Source organism: Schistocerca americana, chromosome 3, assembly GCF_021461395.2.
Source record: "Schistocerca americana isolate TAMUIC-IGC-003095 chromosome 3, iqSchAmer2.1, whole genome shotgun sequence".
Classification (NCBI taxonomy): Eukaryota; Metazoa; Arthropoda; class Insecta; order Orthoptera; family Acrididae; genus Schistocerca; species Schistocerca americana.
The window spans coordinates 357276971-357297998 of NC_060121.1; positions in this window are offsets into that span (position 1 = coordinate 357276971).

Consider the following 21028-nt stretch of genomic DNA (forward strand, 5'->3'; position numbering starts at 1 on the left):
GGTGCAAAGCATGTTGTTCAGGAACTTTATGCCGCCATTCCACTTTCCGGTCAAATAAAGATAGTGAAAATTTCATTCAGCATCAGGATTCGAACCGGCTTACATCAGAGTCGAGCGCCACAGCACATGCGTGCGTTATCAACCTCGGCTACGTACACTCGTACGTCGTCTATGCAGTACGCCCATCATGATCCCTTACTATATTGTGCCACAAGTGTACCTTACGATTACCATGATCAGTACCATACTTTTCGGAATAACCATGATATTTTTTGTTATGATACAAGTGTTCGGTGGAAGGTAAGGAAAAAAAAAAAAGAAAAACGGCGGGGCACGAGCCCAGTCTGTCCCCTTCAGCCGGCTCTTCAGCCCGGAACCACGCTGCTGCTATGGTCGCAGGTTCGAATCCTGCCTCCGGCATGGATGTGTGTGATGTCCTTAGGTTAGTTAGGTTTAAGTAGTTCTAAGTTCTAGGGGACTGATGACCTCAGATGTTAAGTCCCATTGTGCTTAGAGCCATTTGAACCATATTTTTTGAAGCCTTCAGCCGTCGCACTAACGTCGCTACTCGATAGTTGACGCTCTCGTGCGATATTTAATAGGCTCGTAAAACTTTGAACCTCGTTTTCTCCAGAACACTCGAGAGGGGCATCGTTCGAGAGTAATATAAGTTACATCAAAGTTTGTACTAGAATATTGTGAAAGAATCCGGACATCTATTAGTGGACATTACTGAAAGGGTGTCCCCACCTTTCGTCTTTACGACGGCTTGAACTTTGATGGAGCACTTTCAATCAGGCTTCAGAATGTCAGTGGAGAAATGACAGTCAGTTCCTCCTCAAGACCCGAAACTAGAGAAGGTGGAGTTGTTGGACTATGGAGTATTGAGCGAAGTCGACTTCAGCGTTCTAACTCATCCAAAAGGTGTTTCACTGAGATCATGTCGGGACTCTGGGCAGGCTAGTCCATTTCAGGAATGTTTTTGTTCTCATACCACTGCAAACAGCTGCTACTTTATGACAAGGTGCATCGTCATGTTGATAGTCATCGTCTCCGAACTGTTCCTATACTTTATGCAGTACACAAAGCTATACATTTTGTGTTCATATCCTTACACATTTGGCATCCCCTTAAGCGCAATAAAAGAAATAAAGGGGCCACATTCTAGCCACTAAAAACATCACCATATCATAACACCACTTCTACCGTACTTCACTGCTGACAATACATGTGTGGTAACAATTAGAGACTGAATTTAACGTGAGGTTACACAAATCTTCCGTATCATGGAAGTTATGTAATATATTTCAGTACAAAAGTAGAGATAAACCACATTTCAGAGTCATTGTTTAACGATTCCCCACACCCTTCCCACAGTGTTCTACAGCTAGCCATAAGACCAGCTGGACGGGCCAGGTAAGTTGTCTTGCAACGTCAGTAACAAGGATGGCTGTGCGTAGGACTCCATCTCTGCCTTCTTTCAGCTCCTGTACTCCTGCCTTCGTTCTTCTGCACCGCGGGAAAGGTCCTTCGTGCAGAAGGATGACGTTACAGATTCGGATCGTAATCTATCTTCCATTTGGGCGTTGACTCGGTGGAAGTTGTACAAGAACATGAGATACTGCTTTCTTCAGCGCTTCCAAAAATCTTCTGCTGTTTTCGACGGAGTGTGAACAATCTCATCAAGGCTGTTATGACTGGTGGCTGTGGACCTGTTGGCAGCGTAAATCTCTTCCCTACAACGAAGTGTGCTGCAATGAGCATTTTGCCTTCAGGTTGGGAGACTGTCCTCCAGTTGAGGACTGTTTCAGTATTCACGAGGGCAGTAAGTTGTACTTCCTCGTCCACACTGGAGAGTCCAAGTAATTTTCATAGACATCTTTTGGTTGAACCTACAGTTCTCTCCCACCTTCCTCCCCTCCTAGCCGCACTCAGAGCACTAAACTTCCAAGTAACGGTTTAATTGAGCGAGGTATTGGTGGGTCTTGTCATCGGAGACAGCTCTCAACAGTTTTGATGTCTCTTTGGTGGCTGCGTGGAACGTTTTGGCATTGTCACTATGGATGGTGTGTGGAATGCTGCTGCCGCCGCCAATAAATCTTTAGTGTCAGCAAGAATCTATCCGTGGTTGCATTGCGGACTATCTCTAAGTGAACGACTCCAGTCGCATCCATGTAAGCTATGCAGTATAGCATTTGGTTGTGATACTTCCCACTTTGCCGCAGAAAATCAACGACAGTGATTTGGGAGATATGTGCGGTGTTACCCGGTTGGATGGTAGTGGAGCTTTCATTACTTGACTGGTGACGCCCCATGCTGTTTTACGTGGGATACGGCGATAAATAACCTTACTCGTGGGCTGATGGGAGTGCAATACTCAGGACGACTATAAAGCTCTGGAACCACAATTTTGGCTCCAAAGTAATATAAATGGGTGTGCAGCTGCCGGCCACAAGAGCTTGGTCTCGGAGCTTTAAGCACACTAAGGAAGCAGGCGAACGGAAGCAGTGGTTGAGAAGAGAGTGAAACAGGGTTGTAGTCTACCCCGGATATATTCAGTCTGAATATTGAGCTAGAAGTAATGGAAACCAAGGAGAAATATGGAAAGGGAAGAAAATTTCTGTAAGAGAAAACGAAAACGATGAAAAAGTGACAAATGACAGTTTTTAACTGCCCCAAAAATTAATCATATCTACATCTACATCTACAACTACATGACTACTCTGCAATTCACATTTAAGTGCTTGGCAGAGGGTTCATCGAACCACAATCATACTATCTCTCTGCCATTCCACTCCCGAAGAGCGCGCGGGAAAAACGAACACCTAAACATTTCTGTTCGAGCTCTGATTTCTCTTATTTTATTTTGATGATCATTCCTACCTATGTAGGTTGGGCTCAACAAAATATTTTCGCATTCGGAAGAGAAAGTTGGTGACTGAAATTTCGTAAATAGATCTCGCCGCGACGAAAAACGTCTTTGCTTTAATGACTTCCATCTCAACTAGCGTATCATATCTGCCACACTCTCTCCCCTATTACGTGAGAATACAAAACGAGCTGCCCTTTTTTGCACCCTTTCGATGTCCTCCGTCAATCCCACCTGGTAAGGATCCCACACCGCGCAGCACTATTTTAACAGAGGACGAACGAGTGTAGTGTAAGCTGTCTCTTTAGTGGACTTGTTGCATCTTCTAAGTGTCCTGCCAATGAAACGCAACCTTTGGCTCGCCTTCCCCACAATATTATCTATGTGGTCTTTCCAACTGAAGTTGTTCGTAATTTTAACACCCAGGTAGTTGAATTGACAGCCTTGAGAATTGTACTATTTATCGAGTAATCGAATTCCAACGGATTTCTTTTGGAACTCATGTGGATCACCTCACACTTTTCGTTATTTAGCGTCAACTGCCACCTGCGCACAATTTGGAGCAATACCTGTTTTTCACTTCTTTATTAAAACTACCAGTTTCGGTCAAACAACAGACTCGAACATGGAGAGAGACTTTTAACACTTTGCATGTTTCCAAACATGATCGTTTGGATCTAGACATACTGATTGGATCAAAATTACAGAGTGGGCAAAGTGCCTGATCTATATATTGGACAATACAGCATTATGCTTCACCTTGACAACATGTTGTGTTTATAATTAAGGTACTTTCTTGCAGGTGAAAGATGGTCGAAATACACTCCTGGAAATTGAAATAAGAACACCGTGAATTCATTGTCCCAGGAAGGGGAAACTTTATTGACACATTCCTGAGGTCAGATACATCACATGATCACACTGACAGAACCACAGGCACATAGACACAGGCAACAGAGCATGCACAATGTCGGCACTAGTACAGTGTATATCCACCTTTCGCAGCAATGCAGGCTGCTATTCTCCCATGGAGGCGATCGTAGAGATGTTGGATGTAGTCCTGTGGAACGGCTTGCCATGCCATTTCCACCTGGCGCCTCAGTTGGACCAGCGTTCGTGCTGGACGTGCAGACCGCGTGAGACGACACTTCATCCAGTCCCAAACATGCTCAATGGGGGACAGATCCGGAGATCTTGCTGGCCAGGGTAGTTGACTTACACCTTCTAGAGCACGTTGGGTGGCACGGGATACATGCGGACGTGCATTGTCCTGTTGGAACAGCAAGTTCCCTTGCCGGTCTAGGAGTGGTAGAACGATGGGTTCGATGACGGTTTGGATGTACCGTGCACTATTCAGTGTCCCCTCGACGATCACCAGTGGTGTATGGCCAGTGTAGGAGATCGCTCCCCACACCATGATGCCGGGTGTTGGCCCTGTGTGCCTCGGTCGTATGCAGTCCTGATTGTGGCGCTCACCTGCACGGCGCCAAACACGCATACGACCATCATTGGCACCAAGGCAGAAGCGACTCTCATCGCTGAAGACGACACGTCTCCATTCGTCCCTCCATTCACGCCTGTCGCGACACCACTGGAGGCGGGCTGCACGATGTTGGGGCGTGAGCGGAAGACGGCCTAACGGTGTGCGGGACCGTAGCCCAGCTTCATGGAGACGGTTGCGAATGGTCCTCGCCGATACCCCAGGAGCAACAGTGTCCCTAATTTGCTGGGAAGTGGCGGTGCGGTCCCCTACGGCACTGCGTAGGATCCTACGGCCTTGACGTGCATCCGTGCGTCGCTGCGGTCCGGTCCCAGGTCGACGGGCACGTGCACCTTCCGCCGACCACTGGCGACAACATCGATGTACTGTGGAGACCTCACGCCCCACGTGTTGAGCAATTCGGCGGTACGTTCACCCGGCCTCCCGCATACCCACTATACGCCCTCGCTCAAAGTCCGTCAACTGCACATACGGTTCACGTCCACGCTGTCGCGGCATGCTACCAGTGTTAAAGACTGCGATGGAGCTCCGTATGCCACGGCAAACTGGCTGACACTGACGGCGGCGGTGCACAAATGCTGCGCAGCTAGCGCCATTCGACGGCCAACACCGCGGTTCCTGGTGTGTCCGCTGTGCCGTGCGTGTGATCATTGCTTGTACAGCCCTCTCGCAGTGTCCGGAGCAAGTATGGTGGGTCTGACACACCGGTGTCAATGTGTTCTTTTTTCCATTTCCAGGAGTGTACGTGGATGAGCCAAAACATTACGGCCAGCTGTTTAATAGCGTGTTGTTCTACTGTTAAAACACAGTACTTTTCAAACTCAGTATAACAGAGATTCTGCTTGACAGGATTCCAAAAGTATGTGGCACCAGATATCTGCGCACAAGTCAAGCAATTCCCACAAATTACGGGATGGTAAGCCACCATTCCGGACAGTTAGCCCGCTTGGCCGTAGCGGTAAACTTCAAGCATGAGACGATGCAGGAAGTCTGCAATAATGTTCACGTAGTTAGCTGCTCGTATGATACCTTAGATTACCACCACAGGTCCATTGCAAGCCCGACTCAGTGCAGCCCATGACATAGTTCTGCTCTCACCGGCCTGCATCTGCAGCGTGTTGCGTGTTTCGCGCAGCCATTCGGCTGGATGATGACATCTAAGGATCCAGCCATCGACCTGATGCAACAAGAAAAGCGATTCACTCCGCAGGTGACACAGTTCTGTCGACCCACGGAGAAAACTCAGTAATGCTGTGCCCACTGCAATCATAACAATCATTGCTGATGATGTCGTTGGGTCATCAGATCTGCTACAGATCGCTGCCATTCCTGGAGTGCACAGTGGGGGATTCTCCGACCTCTACGTTTTGTGATGAGACGTGGTCGTCCAAAACCATGCATTAGCATTCCAACAGGCGACCGCTTCGCCGATTCAGAAATACTAGTTTCCAGCTGCACCACCACAACAATGTGCTCTTTGTCAAAGTCGCTTATATCAGTGGATTCCACATTTGCGGCCCATATCTAAAATGACTGCTCATTCGTCTCTTTTCCGCCTACACTCTTTCCTTACTGTGTCACGTTCCCACAATACCACCAGGAGGGATTCAACCTCGAGGTGGGCATTGGTCACAATGTTTTGGCTCATCAGTGTATGTATAAGTTCGACAGAGAGACTGGCAGCATCCTCCCACACCGCCAGTATATACTTGGTACCTTTCTCGTAAATATAAGGCTATACAGACATATAACCAGCACCACGATATTAACTGTTCTTTACATTGTGATCAGTGTTAATCAGTGCTGTTCCAACAGCTATAACTAGTCCTTTGTAGTATTTAACCTATGAAAAATATCTTCTCCTCCTTTGACAACTTTCGATTTACACTTTCAGCTAGGACAATTTTTCACCATAGGCAAATGTGCGAAAACAGCGCAAATACGTGTAGTATTCCAATTTTGGTCGTAACGTGGAATGTAAACAGCGTCATGCGCGGTATCCAATGATCAATTCATAGATGTCCTCACTAACTCTGCGACCAGAGATTACATTGGTGCCAACGATAAACGTCAGTCGCAGCGTCTTTTCTTCCATGAGGAACTAGAGAGGACATTGTTCTGCAGTTTCTTAGTATCTAGTTCCCACTTCATGCAATTTCGTATTATTTTCTTAAATACTTTTCATTCACTATCCCTAAAGGTACTATAGGCTGTTCGAGTAATGACCGACTGAAATATTAGCGACTTTTCAGCTAAATACTCTGTGACCCGGTATTGAGGTAGAGGGGGTGCCAATTGGAAATATGTTGGGCGTTCAATAAGCAATACAGTACTTTTTTTCTGATAGCAGTTTGGTTTTATTCAGGACTGCAATATACCATGTCATTTGATTACAAAATAATATTTTTTCAGCATAATCTCCGTTCAAAGCGACGGACTTACGTCACCTTTCTGGGAGAGCCCTTATGTCCGTATGGTTCCATTCGTAGCCGTCTTGGTTCATCAGAAACCTTCCCATCATCCATGCACTATTTCCCACGGATTACATCGTTCGTTGGCCCATTGAGCCAAATAGATGGAAGTTGGGAAGTGCGAGATCTGGGCCGCGTGATGGACGAGGGAGAACAATCCAATAAAGTTTTGCGACTTTTTCTCGGGTGCGTAGACTTATGTGCGGCCTTGCGTGGTTCAGTTGAGCAGCGAAGTGCCTGACTGGGATCCGTTGATCACTTCCAATGGGAGTATCCGCACGTTCCAACACTGCAGGAGTTACGGACAGGTTTGCGCAACCTTGTTGCGATGATGGCAGATGCCTAGCCCAAGGACTCACTATGCTTTTGTTTACTGCCCGGTCTCGGCAGAAATTCTGCAAACGTCTATGAGTATGTTGCGATGCTCTGGTTTTCCGCCAAAATGACAGCTTTCTGCCTTGAACGCACCTCCGTTACAGACGTCATTTTGAAGGATACGTATAGCGCCGCCACCTATCGGAACTTCGTGAAACTATAGGGGTCGCAGCGGAAATATTCCGCGAAGTCCCATAACAAATTAAGCACTTACTGAACCGAAATTGGCAGAGAAAGACAAATATGTTGCGTTACCTATTGAACGCCCCTGGCACATAGCAAAGAACTTCGTTACTACGTTAACTGATAAACTGATTAATCAGTATGTTTATAGTCTGTTCTACGAAAATTGGCATTTTACACCGTCATACAGAGCCCCCTCTAAAAAAAATTATGATTTGCCGTCGCCCCCCACATTAAACAAGTCACAGATGCTTTGGTTTTTAATATTAATAGCAATACAAAAAATATTGTAGTACGATCATAATAACTTGTTTACATCAGTGGATACTGCTGTAATTATACCTTCTTTTGTATCGGGGACAGTCATCACATCCATGAACACTCTGTCCCAATACGAAATAACGCCCCCCCCCACCCCACCCCCACCCACCCTCCTCAGCCCTTGCGCCCTCGTTGGAACATTGATCCGCTTCTGGTCGTCCATCGGAAGTACAGAGTACTCGTAATATTCGTGTCAAACATAGTCTTGTGTACTTTTTTATTTCAGTGGCCTAGTTATTCAAGAAGAGAGGAAAATTACGCCGTTTACAGTAAACAGACATTCAGGTCATCGCCTGATTTACGTGATTAAGTCGAAATCCTAAATAAGACTGGTCGCTTGCAATTTGTACCTCCAGCTCCTGCAGAATGCGAGTCCACTGCTTTAATCGCTGCGCCACCTCGGTCGGTGATGTATGGGTCGCTCTCCGCCACGCTAAAATTTATCGCTCCTCGGAAGAAACGGATACGACTGTCTCAAGCACACGGAAAGCCGCATTCGCTCGTCTGTCGTAGTTAGCCGGCGTCCAAGCCAAGCACGACATAAAGAGAAGCCGAGGAGAGCAGATAAAAATGGTAATGAGACGTGTGGAGGTGTTACAAGGTCTAATGTTGTGCGAGGCGGCGACGGCGACGGCGGCGGGACCCCGGCAGGACCCCGGCAGCTGGTATCACTCGCCCCATCGCCGTCAGAGGCGCTGCCCGCAGTCCGCGGCAGTAAACGGCGCGAGAGAAGAGGCGGCAAATCGCCACCGGGCCAGCGTGCCACACGGAAAGAAGCTCTGAATTTCAAATGTGACAGTGTTAATGGGAGCGCGATCGGCCCGGAGCGGCCGAATATGCATGAGGTACTGCCCGGCCGCGGCTGCGGCGGTGGCGGCAGCTATATCTGGGGGGCCCGTGCCGTATGAATTTCCATGGGAAATGTTTCCGCTCTTTTCTGTGCGCGGCTTACTCATGCATGAGACCGAGCCCTAATTTTTGCATGCATATCGTGTCGGACGCTGTTGACAAGCAGCTTGTCCTAACGACACGCGTGCTTTGCCTATTACTAAACAGATCTGGGAAATGGCGAAAGCTAGCTAGTTTTTGGTCTTTTCTTTTTTATACAAGGCTTAGCGACCACCACCAGTCTACTAGACATTAAGCATTTATGACAAAATGGCGTCTGGGAGACACATATAGGCCGCCAGTGCACAATTACTTCCCTCCGATTGTCGAGACAGATTAAGAAATGAAAATTTTTAAACTAAAATGAATTTTTAATACACGAGGGTTGGAAATTCAATAATGGCAGTTATTTCTTTACAGCTCGTACAAAATAGATACATGTTTCAAAGTTTTAGTGACGTTAAAAGTAGTCGCCAGCATTGTGTATAACCCGTTGCCAGCGATTTGGAAGTCGTAGGATACTCTTAGCAGTGCCAGTTGTGTTGAGAGTTCGAGCGGCGCTGTTCCTTGCCCGACGAATTTGTAGCAGTTCTGAAGCGAATGCCGTCAAGTGTTTCCTTCGGTTTAGAAATAAACTTACGAGGGCTTAAGTCAGGGGAGTGCAGTAGGTGGTATAGCACTCAGCTGCCCCATCAGTCAAACAAATCAGTAGCAGCTTGCACTGTACATGCTTGAGCACTGTCCTGCAAAATGATGGTCAGGTCCTCCATAAAGTGTCATCACTTCTGTCTCCAAGCTGGTCGTAGATTGTGTTCCAAAACTCAACAGCATATAGACAGAAGTGATGATTCTTTGTGCAGGACCTGACCATCATTTTGCAGGACAATGCTCAAGCACTTACAGTGTAAGCTGTTACTGATTTGTTTGACTGATGGGGCTGCTAAGTGCTATACCACCTACTGCACTTCCCTGACTTAAGTCCTCGTAAGCTCAACTCGATTTATAAACTGAAGGAAACACTTCACGGCATTCGCTTCAGAACTGCTATAAATTCGTCGGGCAATAGACCTCGCCGCTCGAACTGTCAACACAACTGCACTGCTAAGAGTATCCTACGACTTCTACATCGCTGGCAACGGGTTATACATAATGCTGTTGAGTACTTTGAAGGTCAGTAAAACTTTGAAACACATATCTATTTTGTACGAGCTGCAAATAAATAGTTTCCACTATTATTGTTCCAACCCTCGTACCAATTTTTAAAAATTCGGCTAAAGAGTTTAAATTAATTTTTTATTGCCCCATACAGTAACCTGACCCGACAGTGACAGTAGTCTACCGAAAATCTGGGATTGTAACATTTTAATAGCTATGAAAATACTTGTAAGATTTAAAATGAGAAATGTCAGGCACATGCAGTTAATAACAGTAAGAAGGTGAACTACTCATGAATCAATTACGTACTGCATGCGCCTCAGATTCTTAGTTTCACAAGTATTTTCATAGGTGTTAAAAATATTCAGTCACAGATCTTCAAGACCATCAGTTTAGGCTTAGGAAAATTTATTATGAACTTTTTAGTTCGATCTAAAAGAACGCGGTGGATAAACATTTTTTATCAAAATAATTTTTTTTTTATTTTTAGTCTTGTGTGTGCGACTTTTTCAATCGATTTCAAACATTTGGACGTTCATTTCAGTTTCTCTGCATCTGACGCAACCAATTTACTGCTTCTTCCTGCGTATATATTACGAAACGATCGTGAAGGTAAAATTTAGGTAATATCGAGCTCACGCGGAGGCTTCCGGGAAATCGTTCTCCCCGCGAACCATTCGAAATTGGAACAGAAATTGGGGGTAATGATAGTAGTACACAGATTAATCGCCACCACACACGATACAAGAAAGCGATTTAATATTGATTTGTCATCCTGTACTGAGTTACGTTTAAAATTTCAGTTCTGTAGTGCATTAGGATATTAGTTTATAATCAATTGCAAAATCTGTGGTGAGTAGAGAGATAGACAAGTAAGCGGTATCCATTTCCTCTTCATCTCCCCCCCCCCCCCCCCGCCCGCCCCATCCCCCCTCTCTGTTCAGCCTTTACCTTACACTCACATACCACCTGGAACATATACCATCACTACCCACACAACATGAGGGTGCCATAAGGCAGCCAAGAAGTCGGGCGTTACTTGCCACCCAAGACGAACATATTGAAAAGCAAGATTGTTGAAACTGCACTGCCATCCTGTTCTAATCTAAATTGAAAATTTGAAGTCTCTAACGCATCGGATAATTGGTTTAAAATCAGTTGTAAAATTTGTACTGGACAGTCAGACAGACAAGGAAGTGACCTAATGAAAAGGTAGAACAACAATGTGGAGTAAACATTCAAGCCACTTGTGCGAACATTTGATGCAGCATGCTTGCAGGTCTGCCGCATCAGCTCCGACGAAGCTCGGTCACTGGCTGGGAATGTGAAAATCGGGCTGCGCCTGGGCTGCACTGCAGGCGTATCCACGAGAACGCTTTCTTCAACGTGGGCCGTGGGCCGTGGGCCGCGGGCGGATGGCCACCATCAGCACCCACCAATTGCTGGCTTGAGGTTTTTTTGAGTCATCATCAGTCTTCTTATTGTATGATGCCTCCTGCCCTGAAGTCCCCTCCTGTGCCAAACTTTTCTTCTCAGAATAGCACTTGCAATCAACATTCTCAGTTATTTATAATGAATGTATTCAAATCTTTGTCATCATCTACCGTTTTTACCCTTTACAGCTCCCTCTAGTTCGATGGAAACTGTTCCTAATGTGTTAACAGATGTCCTGTCATACTGTTCCTTCTCCCTCTTGGTGAATTCTTTATAGCCGGCCGCGGTGGTCTAGCGGTTCTAGGCGCTCCATCCGGAACCGCGAGACTGCTACGGTCGCAGGTTCGAATCCTGCCTCGGGCATGGATGTGTGTGATGTCCTTAGATTAGTTAGGTTTAAGTAGTTCTAAGTCTAGGGGACTGATGACCTCAGATGTTAAGTCCCATATTGCTCAGAGCCATTTGAACCATTATATATATATATAAATATATTCCTTCCGTCCTTTTGCGGACGACCTTCTCATTCTTTACCTTAAAACTCCACCTAACTTTCAATAGCCCAAGGGCTCCCCGTTCTTCTATTCCGTTTTTACCATAGTCCATGTTTCACTACCATACAGTACTGTGCTCCAGACGTACATTCTCAGTGATTTCTTCCTGAAATTAAAGAAATGTTTGATATTTTCAACATTTCGCGGCCCTGTCAGCAACTGTATAAATATTAATTTTAAATTAACAACAGCCTCATTTGCAATGTTTACCTAGATTTACGTACTTTTCAGTTTGGATAACCCAACCTTCTTCAGAATAAAAGGAACTACGATTTGCACATAATGGACAACGTCAAAAACAAAAAACTGTAATATAGTAATACATCGTCATATTTCAATAACTTATCTGGGAAACAGCCTCGGCCCCACTTCGCGACCGCAGTACGGCAGCAACGGATGTTGTACTGGAACTGGCTATAGCCTCGAGAACGCATGCGCAAAAGTGTGTCATGCGTACTTGTTAACACTGGTACCAACATGCACTCCTAAATTTAAAATTTTGTGAATAACCAGGTGAGGGTAACGAAATTGACTTATACGTTATTCTGTAAGGAAGATAGACATATAGATTGTCTTAACATTTGTAATAATTTGTTGGACGTCAAAAGCGAAGGGAGCAATGCGTTTACTATTTTAAGCCAACCTAGCATATTCGGGCTAATCATCGAACTTGACTACATGATGATAACTACGGGTTTGAAATACCAGATAAACCCAGCTATTCAGCAAACGGGAGTGCTAAAACATGTTGGCAAGGGTATAATGGTTACTCCCCAATATTATGGCGGATGGAATAACGGTTGAACCCCTTCAAAAAAGTTTTTGTTTCGCAGCTGCACCTGGTCGTTAAGAAGGTTATTTTTGTCATATAGAAAGTGTTTAAAAATTTACGTTTCTTCCAATCTAGGTAAACATTGCAACTGAGGCTGTTGTTAATTTAAAATCAGTATGTTTGATACTTTCACTACCATACGGTGTTGTCCTCCAGACGTACATTCTCAGAAATTTCTTCCTGAAATTAAGGAAATGTTCGGTACTAGCAGACTTATCTTGCTCAGGAATGCCCTTTTTGCCAGTGCCAGTCTTCTTTTTATGTCCTTCTTGCTCCGTCCATCATGGTTTATTTCACTGCATAGGTAACAGAATTCCTTAACCTCATCTTCGTGATCATGAATTCTGATGTTAAGTTTCCCGCAGTTCTCATTTCATTACTTTCGTCTTCTTTAGATTTATTCATATTCTTTACTCATTGGACAGTTCAATCCGTTTGACATATCCTGCATTTCTTCTCCACTTTCGTTGAGGATAGCAACGACATCAGCAAATCCGGTCATTCATATACATTCACCTTTGATTTTAATCCCATTCTTGAACCTCTCTTTCGTATCATTTATTCCTTTTTCGATGTATAGATTGAACAGTAGGAGCGAAACACTACATCCCTGTCTTACAACCTTTTTAATCCGAGCACTTCGTTTTTCCATACTTACCGTTCCCTTTTGGTTAGTGTACATATTGTTTATCACCCGCCTTTGCGTAAAGCTTACCCCTACTTTTGTCACAGTTTCGAACATTTTGCAGCATTTGACATTCTTTTTCCATCTATCCGCTTTCTCCTCTGTATTGAATTCCCACCGCACTCTCAGCTTGAGCTACTAATAAAAATAGTTCGAAAATAATACAAGCATTCCGCTGTCACTGAGTATTTTTTTTTTATTTGCGCCGAACCCTCCGCCACCCCATCCTCCACCACAGTATATTGAAACCCTCGACAACTGCTTTTGTCTCCAGTTTTTGCTTTTTCTCGTTAATTTTTAGTTATTTAAGTGATTGCTTAATGTAAATAATTAGAAAGGTACGTTGATAATGGTTAAGCCTTGCATCAATATTTGGTCAATACTGTAACTCATTCTATTTCAGCGGAATAAAATGTATTTACTTTAAAAAAGAATAACTTTGCGGACAGTATGAGAGCCTGTAAGGTATTTATATACCAAACACAGATCAATTCAGCGATGTGGGTTAACGATCTGGTACACCAGCCAGACTGAAAATAATTTAGTCCATTTCTTTTTCGTGCCCCTGTAGATGTATCCTGGGCTGATCCATAACTTTCACCTCAAAAAACATTACACACAGTTAAAACACGATAAGACACACTTAACAGTTCACACAATTCACAGACATATGGCCCGCGCAACACCCAACTCACACCTATTTTAAGGAAGACCGTAAGACCACAATGTTAAAAATGAAATAAACTTGGCAAATCATGAAAACTGCAGAGCCTGTATGAATGTATAAATGCCAGGGCGGAGAGAGACAGGTCCTTCTATATAGTATCTATGTCAGCACCGAGGGGAAAATGATTCAAATACACAACGTACACTACTCGCCATTAAAATTGCTACACCACGAAGATGAGGTGCTACAGATGAGAAATTTAACCGACAGGAAGAAGATGCTGTGATATGCAAATGATTAGCTTTTCAGAGCATTCACCCAAGATTGGCGCCGGTGGCGAAACCTACAACGTGCTGACATGAGGAAAGTTTCCAATCGATTTCTCATACACAAACAGCAGTTGACCGGCGTTGCCTGTTGTAACGTTGTTGTGATGCCTCCTGTAAGGAGGAGAAATGCGTACCATCACGTTTCCGACTTTGATAAAGGTCGGATTGTAGCCTATCGCGATTGCGGTTTATCGTATCACGACATTACTGCTCGCGTTGGTGAGATCCAATGACTGTTAGCAGAATATGGAATCGGTGGGTTCAGGAGGGTAATACGGAACACCGTGCTATATCCCAACGGACTCGTATCACTCGCAGTCGAGATGACAGGCATCTTATCCGCGTGGCTGTAACGGATCGTGCAGCAACGTCTCGATCCCTGAGTCAACAGATGTGGACGTTTGCAATACGACAACCATCTGCACGAACAGTTCGACGACGTTTGCAGCAGCATGGGCTAGCAGCTCGGAGACTATGGCTGCGATTACACTTGACGCTACATCACAGACAGGAGCGCCTGCGATGGTGTACTCAACGACGAACCTGGCTGCACGAATGGCAAAACGTCATTTTTTCGGATGAATCTAGGTTCTGTTTACAGCATGATGATGGTGGCATTCGTGTTTGGCAATATCGCGGTGAACGCACATCGGAAGCGTGTATTCGTCGTCGCCACAATGGCGTATCACCCTGCGTGATGTTATGGGGTGCCATTTGTTACATGCCTCGGTCACCTCTTGTTCGCATTGACGGCACTTTGAACAGTGGACGTTACATTCCAGATGAGTTACGACCCGCGGCTCTACCTTTGATTCGGTCCCTGCGAATCCCTACATTTCAGCGGGATAATGCACGACCGCATGTTGCACGTCCTGTACGGGCCTTTCTGGATACAGAAAATGTTCGACTGCTGCCCTGGCCAGCACATTCTTCAGATCTCTCACCGATTGAAAACGTCTGGTCAATGGTGGCCGAGCAACTGGCTAGTCACAGTACGCCAGTCACTAGTCTTGATGAACTGTGGTACCGTGTTGAAGCTGCATGGGCAGCTGTACGTGTACACGTCATCCAAGCTCTGTTTGACTCAATGCCCAGGCGTATCAAGGCCGTTATTATGGCCAGAGGTGGTTGTTCTGGGTGCTGATTTCTCAGGATCTATGCACCCAAATTGCGTGGAAATGTAATCACATGTCAGTTCTAGTATAATATATTTGTCCAATGAATACCCGTTTATCATCTGCATTTCTTCTTGGTGTAACAATTTTAATGGCCAGTAGTGTACCAATTAGCAGAAATACCGAGAACTTGAATCAATACAACCTTCACAGTTGAACGGAAGAGAAACTTTAACGAGATGATAAAGAGATTTTTGAGAGAAAAAATAAGCAAACTCACTATCTAAATAAGTCCACATTTTGGCTTAAGGAAGTAAAAAACAATGATAATAATAACTTTTCATTTTACCTTTGTACTACTAAAATTCTAAGAGAATTCATTCATAAATAGAGATGTTACTTACTTTCACATTGATGAAATGTGAGGATTATGACGATTAAGTTGAAAAAATTACGGTCTAGACAGAGACGTACTATAGGCATTTACCTCGTGCACCAACAGCGAATGGAGAAAGGGTGGTGGTGAAGTGATACCGCGCATCCTACTTCGCAACAGTCTCTTACAGTGTACTCCACTTTGCTCGATGATATTTGCCTCAGCCGGGAGATAAACTGGCACAAAGGAAACTGTTCACAGATTTAGAAGGAAAATATTTTATATAGTAACATCGAAACCATTCACGCGAGGACATATTTGAATTCCCGCAAATGTAAACAGGGAACTTAGCAGGCAACTGGGAGTATTTTGCAGTAGGCTGTATCTGTTGCCATCTGTTCTTCTTCTTCTGCTGAAAGGAGACCCGCTTCACCGAAGAGTCGATTCACAATGTTGCAAATAAAAGTTCGCGCCGCGCTAGGGGAGTCCGCTGTGAGGCAGGCGTCGTATTTTCTCCTTTCAGCGCCAACGATTTATTACGAACTGAATTTAGAGCCCGCGGGACGGCGGTGGAGTGAAAGAAGAAAATATTCCGCGCGAAACGCGATTGTGGAAGCCACGGGAAGGGTGGAGTAACGGGTTGGGGGGGGGGGGGAGGGACGGAGTAGGAGGAGGACGGAACAGCCTGAAAGTGGGGCGGGGGGAGGGGGGTCCGCTAGGAAGCGGGAGGGGTCTCTGTTTCGCTCGGAATAATGGACGGGTCGAGGGCGTGATATCTGCGGCGGCGGGCGAAACGACTAGTCGATACGTCCTAACGACTAATCGATGCGCAGGCGCGGCGGTCGTGCCGTGCGAGAACTGTGGCAGGGGTCCCCCTTTTTTCTTCTTAAATTATTTGATTGATGAGCAACGGTCGATGCCGCGTGCTAGGCTTCAAGGGCAGTGTTACCCCTGCAGCCCCCCTCAACAAGAGTAGTCTTAGAGCAGGTGGCAGCAGCTGTGCGACGGGAGTGTCTTTTTAAGTAGTAATGAATGTGATCTTCCCGCGCCAGGAGTCGATTTCCCATCTTTCGCGAGTAGTCACCTAAGCCATTAAGCTCGCTCGTCTCCCCTGTCAGCAGAGCTGAAATTTCATTGACTTCATAACAGTATCATCAGAGGTTCTGCCATTAGGTATATGCATAAGCAGAACCACGGGCGAACGGAGCGGGTGGGGGACTCAGTCTTCCCCTGTCGCAATGGATATACACTACTGGCCATTAAAACTGCTACACCAAGAAGACATGCAGATGATAAACGGGTATTCATTGGACAAATATATTATACTAGAATTGACATGTGATTACATTTTCGCGCAGTTTGGGTGCATGGATCCTGAGAAATCAGTACCCAGAACAACCACCTCTGGCCGTAATAACGGCCTTGATACGCCATGTCATTGAGTCAAACAGAGCTTGGATGGCGTGTACAGGTACAGCTACCCATGCAGCTTCACACGATACCACAGTTCATCAAGAGTAGTGGCTGGCGTATTGTGACTAGCCAGTTGCTCGGCCACCATTGACCAGACTTTTTCAATTGGTGAGAGATCAGAAGAATGTGCTGGCCAGGGCAGCAGTCGAACATTTTCTGTATCCAGAAAGGCCCGTACAGGACGTGCAACATGCGGCCGTGCATTATCCCGCTGAAATGTAGGGATTCGCAGGGACCGAATCAAGGGTAGAGTCGCGGGTCGTAACTCATCTGAAATGTAACGACCACTGTTCAAAGTGCCGTCAATGCGAACAAGAGGTGACCGAGGCATGTAACAAATGGCACCCCATAGCATCACGCAGGGTGATACGCCATTGTGGCGATGACGAATACACGCTTCCGATGTGCGTTCACCGCGATGTTGCCAAACACGGATGCGACCATCATCATGCTGTAAACAGAACCTAGATTCATCCGAAAAAATGACGTTTTGCCATTCGTGCACCCAGGTTCGTCGTTGAGTACACCATCGCAGGCGCTCCTGTATGTGATGTAGCGTCAAGTGTAATCGCAGCCATGGTCTCCGATCTGATAGTCCATGCTGCTGCAAACGTCGTCGAACTGTTCGTGCAGATGGTTGTCGTCTTGCAAACGTCCCCATCTGTTGACTCAGGAATCGAGACGTTGCTGCACGATCCGTTACAGCCACGCGGATAAGATGTCTGCCATCTCGACTGCTAGTGATACGAGTTCGTAGGGAACCAGCACGGCGTTCCGTATTACCCTCCTGAACCCACCGATTCCATATTCTGCTAACAGTCATTGGATCTCGACCAACGCGAGTAACAATGTCGCGATACGATACACCGCAATCGCGATAGGCTACAATTTGACCTTTGTCAAAGTCGGTAACGTGATGGTACGCATTTCTCCTCCTTACACGAGGCAACACAACAACGTTTCATCAAGCAACGCCGGTCAAATGCTGTTTCCGTATGAGAAATCGGTTGGAAACTTTCCTCATGTCAGGACGTTGTAGGTGCCGCCACCAGCGCCAACCTTGTGTGAATGCTCCGAAAAGCTAATCATTTGCATATCACAGTATCTTCTTCCTGTCGGTTAAATTTCGCGTTGTAGCACGACATCTTCGTGGTGTAGCAATTTTAATGGCCAGTAGTGTATTGGTTTCCTTCCGTTTGGATCCTCAGCCATCAAGCATCGACTGAAAGATGGCATCTGAAAAAAATGTTTTGTTCATAAGTAGTGGGCAGTTTCGATCGCATGATCGTGACCACTTTTCGTTAGGGTGCAGCGGGGATATTTCGCCCCCCTTCTAACAGCCTTGTACCGCAAGTCTCTAGAGGAGCGGAAGGTTCCAAATGATTGGAAAAGAGCACAGGTAGTCCCAGTCCTGAAGAAGGGTCGTCGAGCAGATGCGCAAAACTATAGGCCTATATCTCTGACATCGATCTGTTGTAGAATTTTAGAACATGTTTTTTGCTCGAGTATCATGTCGTTTTTGGAAACCCAGAATCTACTCTGTAGGGATCAACATGGATTCCGGAAACAGCGATCGTGTGAGACCCAACTCGCTTTATTTGTTCATGAGACCCAGAAAATATTAGATACAGGCTCCCAGGTAGATGCTATTTTCCTTGACTTCCGGAAGGCGTTCGATACAGTTCCGCACTGTCGCCTGATAAACAAAGTAAGAGCCTACGGAATATCACACCAGCTGTGTGGCTGGATTGAAGAATTTTTAGCAAACACAACACAGCATGTTGTTATCAATGGAGAGACGTCTACAGACGTTAAAGTAACCTCTGGTGTGCCACAGGGGAGTGTTATGGGACCATTGCTTTTCATAATATATATAAATGACCTAGTAGATAGTGTCGGAAGTTCCATGCGGCTTTTCGCGGATGATGCTGTAGTATTCAGAGAAGTTGCAGCATTAGAAAATTGTAGCGAAATGCAGGAAGATCGGCAGCGGATAGGGACTTGGTGCAGGGAGTGGCAACTGTCCCTTAACATAGACAAATGTAATGTATTGCGAATACATAGAAAGAAGGATCCTTTATTGTATGATTACATGATAGCGGAACAAACACTGGTAGCAGTTACTTCTGTAAAATATCTGGGAGTATGCGTGCGGAACAATTTGAAGTGGAATGATCATATAAAATTAATTGTTGGTAAGGCGGGTACCAGGTTGAGATTCATTGGGAGAGTCCTTAGAAAATGTAGTCCATCAACAAAGGAGGTGGCTTACAAAACACTCGCTCGACCTATACTTGAGTATTGCTCATCAGTGTGGGATCCGTACCAAATCGGGTTGACGGAAGAGATAGAGAAGATCCAAAGAAGAGCGGCGCGTTTCGTGACAGGGTTATTTGGTAACCGTGACAGCGTTACGGAGATGTTTAGCAAACTCAAGTGGCAGACTCTGCAAGAGAGGTGCTCTGCATCGCGGTGTAGCTTGCTCGCCAGGTTTCGAGAGGGTGCGTTTCTGGATGACGTATCGAATATATTGCTTCCCCCTGCTTATACCTCCCGAGGAGATCACGAATGTAAAATTAGAGAGATTCGAGCGCGCACGGAAGCTTTCAGACAGTCGTTCTTCCAGCGAACCATACGCGACTGGAACAGGAAAGGGAGGTAATGACAGTGGCACGTAAAGTGCCCTCCGCCGCACACCGTTGGGTGGCTTGCGGAGTATAAATGTAGATGTAGATGTAGATGTAATCCACCTGAAATAAGAAATATGGTAACAGTGCATTAGTTCCTCACAGAGTCAAGGCCGTTTTGTTTTCAGTGCGTGCCAGTATATCTGTGTCGCCGCATATGCTTGTAGTAAGGGTGTCTTCTGTTACATTATTGACAGGGCAGAAGAACATACTCTAGAGATCAACGAATTGTGATCCATTATTGTCATACTCAAGAATAAAACCTAACAATTTAAAGTGTACAGTGCACAATGACGTGAAATTACAAACTCTTATTGTTACGTGTGTTAGAATATAGGATATGAAGTGCGTGTATGAGCAAATACTGCTGGCTTTTTCTAAAAAGGTTTGATTTGTGGCGCCTTTCAAAATGTTTCCGTATGGGGCTATTTCGCCCCGTACACGTGGGGTATTTCCGCTCAGACAAATTATTAGCTTAATTGATATTCTACTGTGAACACGATCTCTTGGATTCTTTTCAGATGGTCTGTACACACAAAGAGAAAATGCCAAGTGCTTCATGGTCCGAGAAAGATATGAAACAAACAGCAACCAGCTCTAAAGGCAACTGTTCTGGATAAAGTGCCAGCACTGTGCTACACGGTTCGAGTCCTCCCTCGGGCATGGGTGTGTGTGTTTGTCCTTAGGATAATTTAGGTTAAGCAGTGTGTAAGCTTAGGGACTGATGACCTTAGCAGTTAAGTCCCATAAGATTTCACACACATTTGAACATTTTTTTTTTTTTTTTTGCTACACTGTTTCACGAAATGTGTGTGGGTGCAAAAGAACGAAAAACGTTTACTTGTGGTAAATGCTTTGATTTTGACACTGAAATCTTATGGGTGGACCAACGTCTTGGCAGGGTGGAATAACCACACAATTTTTATACACTGTGGTTCCTGCCTTCTTCAGATGTTCGTTTAATATTGTGTTCGTGTAAAGAAATTTCGACCTTTTGTATAACGGAAATTGTCCAAAGTTAAAAGACCATCATTTTATCATACTGACAGAGTTTTGAGAAAAGTTCGTGTCATATTATATGGGACTTACAGCTGAGATTTGCGGAATAGCTCCTCT